The following is an 8,756-nucleotide window of genomic DNA, read 5'->3' as shown; positions in this document are numbered from 1 at the left end:
ATATACAAAGTGTTGCAAAGATAGTTTGATGAATCCAAAGATATCAAGGAAATAAAAAGTCAAAAAGTAGAATGTTTTACCGGATTAGATCACAAAAAATCCGATACTAAATTTTTCTCGATTTATTATTTAAGCAAGTCCAAATGTGTTTGAGTGTATGATGTCCTATTGTTTCCTAATGAATCGACGCAGATATAAAAACCTTCGTATATTATTACTTTCAGTGATTTGGCCGCAAGTACAAAAGTAAGGCTATGTTTCAAAAAGCAGCTACCTTTGGAGACAGTAGTCTGTTTTGGGAATCGCAATCGAACAAAAGGTTCCTTTCTTATTAAAAAAAGTTAAAATGCGAATTGTTCACTTTTTTCAAGGTGATAGTTCCTATTAGTAAATAATTTCTGCTCCTCCAAATCTACAGACCTATTTTCGTGTAATCCTCTCCTCTTTGTAAGACAGAAGGTGCCTGTTATCTCTTTAGTGCCCACTGGCAACACGACCGTGAATTGAAATTATTTTTTCATATTTTTTAATAATAGTTTCGACATAACGGGGAACCTTCAAATTGATCTCGGAGTCAAAACTTAGAATACTCTTTCATATATCACTATAACCGATGTGCTTTTTACATGATTTAGCTCTTTAGGTGTATATTTCAAAAATCTTTCAGGTTGTCAAATAAAGGCGAGCGGTTAGATTTCGAAGTAAAACTGAATAGTAATCATCACGAGGTGACGTATGTGATATGGAAAACGTATGCGGCAAATATCATTATGACATTTACTTCTCTTTTTCCCGTAGAGGCGGAAAGTTCAACCTATTGTGTCATTAGGATAACCGTTTAGTAAATCCCCCAATTAATATAAGTACCGTTATTATATTGCAGGGTATTTTCTGATGCCTACGATCCGGACGTATGCCGTCATTCGACATCAGTGAATAAGGTTATATTAAAGATACCGTGGTAGGTGTGACTTCGTCGGCAGTCCATACACTGATGTCGCCTCTCAAGGGGTATTATCCAAGAGATCTTTCTAAACTCAAAAAAGAAGCATTGGTAGGGAATAATATCATTGCAACCACTGATTAGCAATGCCATTGCGTGCTAATAAATGTCTACTGTATACTTATCGAAATTTAGAGAGCCAAAGATATTTTCGTCAGATAACAATAATAATAAATAAAATACATAAAAATGTACAACAATTTGGGCACTATTTTTTATTAAACAATCTAATAAAGCTCAGTTTACTTATGTAATAACAGACTTCCTTAAAAAATAACCGCAATAGTATTCGCCTTATACAATTAATTTTTAATAGCTTTTTGACCCAAACACTTAAACTATAATGTACATTAATTTTAATTAGCAACATAACAGTGGACTATTCGGCCCGTTGTTAATACTATGCCATGTATTCAACTTTAAACGCTCCTTAAAAAGAGCCTAGGCCCTATTACGAACGCTCTATAGCTGGTCAGAAGTCGCATATACTCCCAGCATTTTAATAATACAGCAGAGGTATCGAACCCTGGTCCTCTTCAAGGGTTCGTTGTCCTTAATGGAAGTTCTATGAACCTAAAAGCACATAATCTGAGCATACGTGTAAAACAAATATTTTACAAGTCAAAGATAAAACTCGACAGACAGATCTGGTTAACTTGTAATACTTTCAGTCAGGTTATCTTCTGGGTTTTGACCTAAAATAAAAGGATTATTCCGTCATTTCTCAGTAAATTAATATGTTATTCAAAATCGATCCCTAATCCACTAATGCTAATTGCAGCGCCCGTCGAATTATATTGTTTGCATTAAGGTTTGTCAGTCGCATTTCGCAGTTACTTATATTTTAATTCAATCCATAAAGATAAGTTCAGAGAAAGCATGACTTCGCAAAAGGAAAGACAATTTAAGGCATTTGGCGTACTATATTGCTTTATACGGATGTGTTTGCATAATTTCTAATTTTTTTTCGCTTTTCCTTTCACTATTAATCCCTCTACAATAAATCTTTTTAAAGTTTTGCGTCGTAAATGTAAGAAGGAATGGTCATTAAAATAAATTTTATCGAAATTAATTTATTTCTAATTCGCCTATTTAAAATTAGAAAAAAAAAATCGAAAAACCTTGGTGCAAATATTCATGCTGATTTAGTTGCTGTAAGTTATTTATACAATTAAATGGCCATTCTCGGAACAGAGAATCTTCAGACATTTTAAACAACGCTCTGCTTGTTAAGGTCGTGTGTAAATATAAAGCTGTTTTTTGAAGTTATTTGCAGTGCAGGAGCACAGAAAGCGAAAACAATGAAACATTTTTTAAAAGGTTAAAATCTTATAGTGCAACTTTTTTATTGCTATTATTGTATCATGTTTTAGAGGTTATATTCGTCCGGATAATTTTGCCCCTGTATATAAAAATAAACTTCTATTTGTTTGTAACTAAAAGATCTGTTTAGTATTTCTAATATAGAATCTACTTGTTTTGCTAACGTATTGACTTACTGAACAAAATCAGTAAAAAAAAATGGTTGGAGAACTTCGGACAGAAAAATAACTTTAGCCACATGATACGAATACCCGTATCTACGCTTATTTTGCAATAAACCTGCTAGAAACACAAATTGGGAACACACACGTTTAGTTACGCTTTTCATTTTTTTTAAGAGTTAAAACCTCTCAACGCTGATATTCCCTCAGTAAAAAATAATCCCGATGGCCAGTTCAGAGAAGAGCCTGGATAGTTTTGTGGAAAATTTAAATTTTACCAGCTTTTATGTTTTTTTTTACCAGCTTACACGTATTTGTGGTTTGCTCTAATGCAGTCTTAGTAATATGGTATAAAGATGCATATTGTATATTAGACCATGAGAACATTTTTAATAAAACTGAGATCTCCCGAAACAGCTTAACTTGCGAAAAAACTCAGCACAAACACTCAAGGGAATAAATTGGAACATGTTGTTTAGTTTAACTCTACAAATTGACTGCACTCTGTAATGAACTACTCGAAGAGATTTCAACCAATATAAGTGCAACAATGTAAGATGAGTTTGTTCGCAGGTTAACGTTAGCAGTGTAAATTTTTTTTAAGTTAGTCTTTCAATGGTAAATATTATTAGGTTGCACAATAATGTACAAATCTGCTTTGCTATAGTCAGGCATAGTTAAACCATGTCTATTTCTCTCGAGCATACTTATATTATCCTTGAATAACCACTAGATTCTACGAAAAACGCTATGTATGTTGCATTATATAAAAAATGCTGTTACTTTTCTCATACTAAAGGATATGCGATTTCATAGTTTCGCATTTCTAATTATTCTGATATTAGTAAAAAATAATGTTTAGATTACATTTGGCGGTAGTAAAAAGACAAAAAATTACTTTTTTTAGTCGTTTTCGTTTTTTTTAGACTATTCTCAGAGATCGAACAAAAGTGGATATGATTTCTTAACCTATGTCTTAGACTCCACATATAGCTGATCCATCAACAATCATGCAAGACCTGCACTAGTGCTCCTAGTTATCACAATGTGACGATGCGCTCCTTTATCGACTTATTAAGACACGACTTTATACCAACGTCACAAAAATATTCGCCTGGAGCGACGATAAGGATTACCTGCCGTAGACACGCAGAAAAAAGTAGAAGAGCATCCAATAAAAAAAACGTTTATCTACACTTGTGCACTTTGAATACATAATCTAAAAGATTAATACATTTGATCAGGTTTTGTCATCCATTTGTCTAATTGATTGGTTCGTGTGAGCGATTAAAAGCCTACAGTAAAACCTACTAATAATAACAAACACTAATAACAATCACCAAACAAATCAACATATAGCTTACCTAGAACAACGCACTTAATCATGCATAGCTATACAAAAGAAAAGTCTGTTTGATTTTAACGATTTTATTCAACAATTCTGTTGTACGCGATATTTATCTGGAGTACTGTACACTTAAGACACAAACTGATAAGTGATTGTAAAATAGAACGACTTTCGAATTTTCGCCTCATCATCTCGGGATTCGAACCCCTTCTCCGGCTAGAGCGATAGATGACCAATGACGACACTGACGAGGGCTAATTTAATCACGAAAAAAAATATAGTTTTTCATAAAATTGAAAACATACACATTTTTTATAAATAAAATTTTCATAAAATTAAAAACAGAAGATTTACTATATACTAGCGTTTTAACGATACAAGTATTTATTAAATAAAGTAATTTGGAAAATGATAATATGACAAGGATTAAATTAAACGACTCCACTATTCGCACAATGCGTCTATAATGTCGAGTATGATGAGACGAACGGATTTACAAAACGAAACCTTTGTTTGTCAGATATTCAGATTTTACCCAAAATAATTTCGGCAGCGCAGACGAATGTACTCTGCCAATTGAGAGTCAAAGCACGTAACGGTCAATAGTGACCAGTAAACTGTCAGCGTTGTCTGTCAGGGGTCAATGCAACGTCGAAAGTTGACTACGTCCGTTTCAATGCGGATCCAAGATGGCTCTAATGTATCAAAATAAATCCTGAACTCCCGTTTATATATACACACGCTCTTCATATTATATCATATTGCACAATGTTTCCACATTCGTCGTGAAATGATCTATGCTAAATTTTAATCTTTTCATTTTTTAGAGTCTTATTATCATTCTGTTAGTCATCTCTGTTTGTATAAAGGGATGATCTATTCCTTCGTAAGCGTTTTACCAAAAAAGTCGGAAACAAACGACAAAAATAATTTTTTTCTAAATAAATTAAAAAAAAAGATTTTCCGGCGGGAAAAGGTTCGATTAACTCGAAAGAGGGCACTAAATATCTTACAAGACTGTTTACAGTTAATAATATAAAATGTGGAGTGCCTAGCCTAATTTTTCTATAGACCGAGTAGTCATAACAGTCAAGGATTTGAAGTCAAGTTCGAAACTGACTTACGTCGGAGAGCACCGGCCCATATCTATGGTTGTCAATTACAGGCGGAAGAAAGCGATGAATCAAACAGTTGGGCTAAACAAATAGGACATACAGCTATTCTAACACACAGAAACGACTGATGACCACGTTTTTCCTGACCTTAATCTAATTACGTTGCTTAACACAAACACTGTACTTGTATGTTGAGTAGCTATTTATTTACGGAACTTGTTCACTTAATATATTATATATATATTATTATTATATATATATATATATATTATCATCATAGTCATCAAGTCAAAGCCGCATGATAGTGGTGAATGATTGGATCAAAAATGTCATTTCATCATAACATTTTACGTTGAGTTCTCCACATACACAGCTTTATGCCTTAGACTCAAAGGTGTGCGCACTGTGCCCATCTATACATGCCCACATGAACATGTATAGATAATTTCGACTAGAACCGTAATGATAATCTTGTGTGCATGACACAATTATCGTATTACGAGTGATGACATCCAGTCATTTCTCATTATCATAATTACTTATTTGAATAATGCCATGATACCCTCATTTCATTTCGACAAAATGAAATCCTGTTTTAAAGCATCTACAAGCGATCCGACTGTTATATTGCTTTGTTCTCTCTGCACGATCAATATTACTAATTGGCTGGGTAAAAGCATTCCATTAAGCCATCTACCCATGCCGAGCATCATCTATGATAGCATGGACTGAAAGGATCTAAAACAGGTTTATAGCTTCATCAAAAAACTGCTCAACTGACCATTGGTGGTGCTTTACAGTAGCTAATAGAGCTATCAGAGAACTCGCCGGTTCATCAGATCTGCTATCCTAACCTATCCTATTCAGCGCTACTATTGTTCGGCAATTACTGACCACGCATACGGGCTCACATATATGATACCGATTGCCTAGTGTCATAGCTATTTAACTCAGCGCAGAGCCCAAAAGCGAACAAGAGCATCGTCACCACCGTCAACATCGTAATCACGGCCTTATTATTAGCAGCCCGTAGGATGCTACAAGTAGGGAAAAATCTTACATGCGCGGCAGTACAAATCGGATCGGTTCGAGTTAAAGCCTGCTTCTCAAATCCAGTACGTAAAATGAGATCGTTGCTTCTAATCACTCTGGTCAGTATTACTAACCTCGCTACTGTAGTACTAATATGGGCGTAGATTTCATGTGAATCACGCGAGTCTGCGATATAATACCACGATGGCTGGTAGTAATAGCAAGACCGATAATAATCGCGAGGGCAGCAACAACAACAACAACAACTAGCCTACCAGCCCCGTTTCTGCGCTTACCGCAACTTGTAATAAGAATACATCGACTACGACTACCCACTTGATTCGTCGGCTGCTGGTTGCAAAGAATGGGCAGGAGTCCATGTCGAAATGTGGCCACACGGGACGCGGGGCGAGCCAAGGGATTGGAGTAAGACGGACGACAACAAACTACCAATACGCGACGGTCAAGCGAAGATGTTCCATGGAAGAGGACATCGAAAGAGGAAATCGCACTCGTTTCTGCTACTGCTATCCATTCACAAAGAAGAGTCCACGGCCTTGAAGCAAGCGACAAGAACCCCGCTACCGCTGCTGAAAGCACCGAGCTCGGATGAGAAGCAGCAGTCAGAGCGGGGGTGGTCAGCACCATATTCCACTGACGGTGGACGACGGCAACGGCCACAACCATAGGACTCCTCTGCTCGCAGACATAACTCTAATAGGACACAAAACGGAAATAAAACTAGCAATAACACAATAATAATAAACGAGGCGCTCAAATCACAGGACAATGCTTGTCGCCACTCACTCAGAAACGCACAACAACACTTGTGTACACTTTTACTTCACCGCCACAACAATGCGAAGGGATGCTCTCTTCCTTTTGTTATGTAGACAGTGCATTAGTAACAGGCACGGACAGGACATTAGCTCTTGGCGAGCGACTGGTTAAAAACATGGCGCTCTTGATTAGGGCGGCAAGAGACAACCTTTTCAACGCATGATGTTGTTTCCATTTCAAAAGTTAAAAAATCATGCTTTTTCAGGCAGATCTTGGTATTCAGCTGGAACGCTAGATAATACATGAGTTCTCGTAGAACGCATCTATTTGAGCTATTTAGGTGACAATAAACTTGTCAAAGAAAAAGGGAGTTTCATTGCCTGTTTCAGCAGTCTCAGAAAGCTACGATTTTATTGATAGTTTACCCAACTTTTATTTTCTTCTATTGATAGTGCATGTCAATTATATGCGCTCATTTACGCGTCACAATTTTCATTTGTAAATACCGGTGCGATGTTGTTTTTAATCGTGAAGACTAATAAAGAGATCGCTACTGTCGGTTTACATCTAACCAAATTGATATTTACTTTACGGAAAAGCAAGCCCTTTCCTTGTCATGAAAAATATTTAATCAACAGGCTGCATATTCCATGCACACCTTTTCGTGAGGGAACCTTAACAAAGCACCTACAAAAATTAGGCCCATGTTCTGAAGGGTCGTTTTAGGTCGGGCAAACTCGCGGATCTGCATTCTTAGTACTACAAATGTAAATACACCAACAGTGAATGAGTAATTGAGCATATGGATCAGATTTAGTCCAACGATTAGTCCACAGATCGGCTAACTTAGCTCAACACTCTCGTTGAATCCTCGTTAAATCCTATTGTTGTTTAAATACAGTAACTACTATTGATCACAGCAATATTGGTAAATTGTTGTCGTTCCATCAGCCATATGCACGGTAAAGATCCGTGGCCAACTCTTTCGACGCCATAAGATACGTCACAGCAATTTTCTAGGAAAGGACCCTATTTAATGCGCTTTCTTGTCCTGTTCTAGTTCGTACAATACGACCGTCACCGCTGCCTCTAATCTCCATGAACGTGGGCAGCAACTATCACTCTTGAGTCAACCAAATGTCTGTCGTTCTTAGTCAGCATCAGCTCGAACGATGGCATTATTCGATTTGACTTGGACACGCGCAGCCAGGGGGCGCTTTTGTCACTCCTGTTGGACATGTAAATAGTGACGAAGAGAGACGTCGCAGGGAAATTCGCCACACTTTGGGCAGTGGAGTGGCCGCGACGAGACCACTGACATTGACTGACTGACTGACTGACTGACAGACAGTGACTTCCAGACTATTGCTACAGCTGCTGCTGCTGCTGCTATTGGTGTTAACCGCGACTTCTTCGCTGTTGTCGTTACCGCCGCTCCCGCCGCCGCACCCTTCGCCGCCGTTGTTGTTGTAGTATTTCTCCTGTTACCGCTGCTGTTGCGCCTCTCTTTGAGCTGCCTGCCTCTCTGCAGGTTATTTTGCGCCTGGAGCAGTGGCGTGCGGTTGTACAGCTAGGGCGACGTCGACTGTGGGAACTACTGCGGTTATCTCGACGACTTCTAGTAGTACCTTTGGTTTTACTTAGCGCGCTCAGTCCGTCGTAACCGTCATTTGGTTTTTCTTCTAATCACCAGCCACAATCGCCGTCGTCGTCGTAATAATCGATCAAAGAGGACCCAATTCAATGGTGTGATTAGGCAGAGAGGAAGAGATTCGTCGTCGTTGGGAAAAATCGTTCGCTCCGTATCGGTCGTGCGGTGGCGCCGTGTGTGCTAGAGGCGTGGAAGGTTTCTCTATTTGTACGTGTGACTATTCCGTGCGTGGTCTTAATCTCTATTTTTCCCTAGTGATTATTGTTGCCCCCTATTTTCTTCGGAGATCTATCACGTGTGTGTATTCCCGGCAAGACCTCGCACCCCGATTGATCGTGTCGAA

The 8,756-nt window shown here is 37.9% G+C and overlaps 1 protein-coding gene across 2 annotated transcripts in view; it reads right to left on the bottom strand.

The window, feature by feature from the left end:
• The window catches only part of gem (transcription factor CP2 like gemini), a 12,975-nt gene extending 6,143 nt beyond the window's left edge, over positions 1 to 6,832 (bottom strand). For both annotated transcript variants that reach the window (XM_022832281.2, XM_022832283.2), the window contains exon 1: positions 6,319 to 6,832. The gene's annotated coding sequence lies outside the window, so the exon portion shown is untranslated. The remainder of the gene's footprint in view (positions 1 to 6,318) is intronic.
• Between the last annotated feature and the right edge of the window lie 1,924 nt (positions 6,833 to 8,756).

This window comes from Varroa jacobsoni, unplaced genomic scaffold (assembly GCF_002532875.2).
Source record: "Varroa jacobsoni isolate VJ856 unplaced genomic scaffold, vjacob_1.0 scaffold_382, whole genome shotgun sequence".
Classification (NCBI taxonomy): Eukaryota; Metazoa; Arthropoda; class Arachnida; order Mesostigmata; family Varroidae; genus Varroa; species Varroa jacobsoni.
This window is presented reverse-complemented; position numbering and strand designations above follow the sequence as displayed.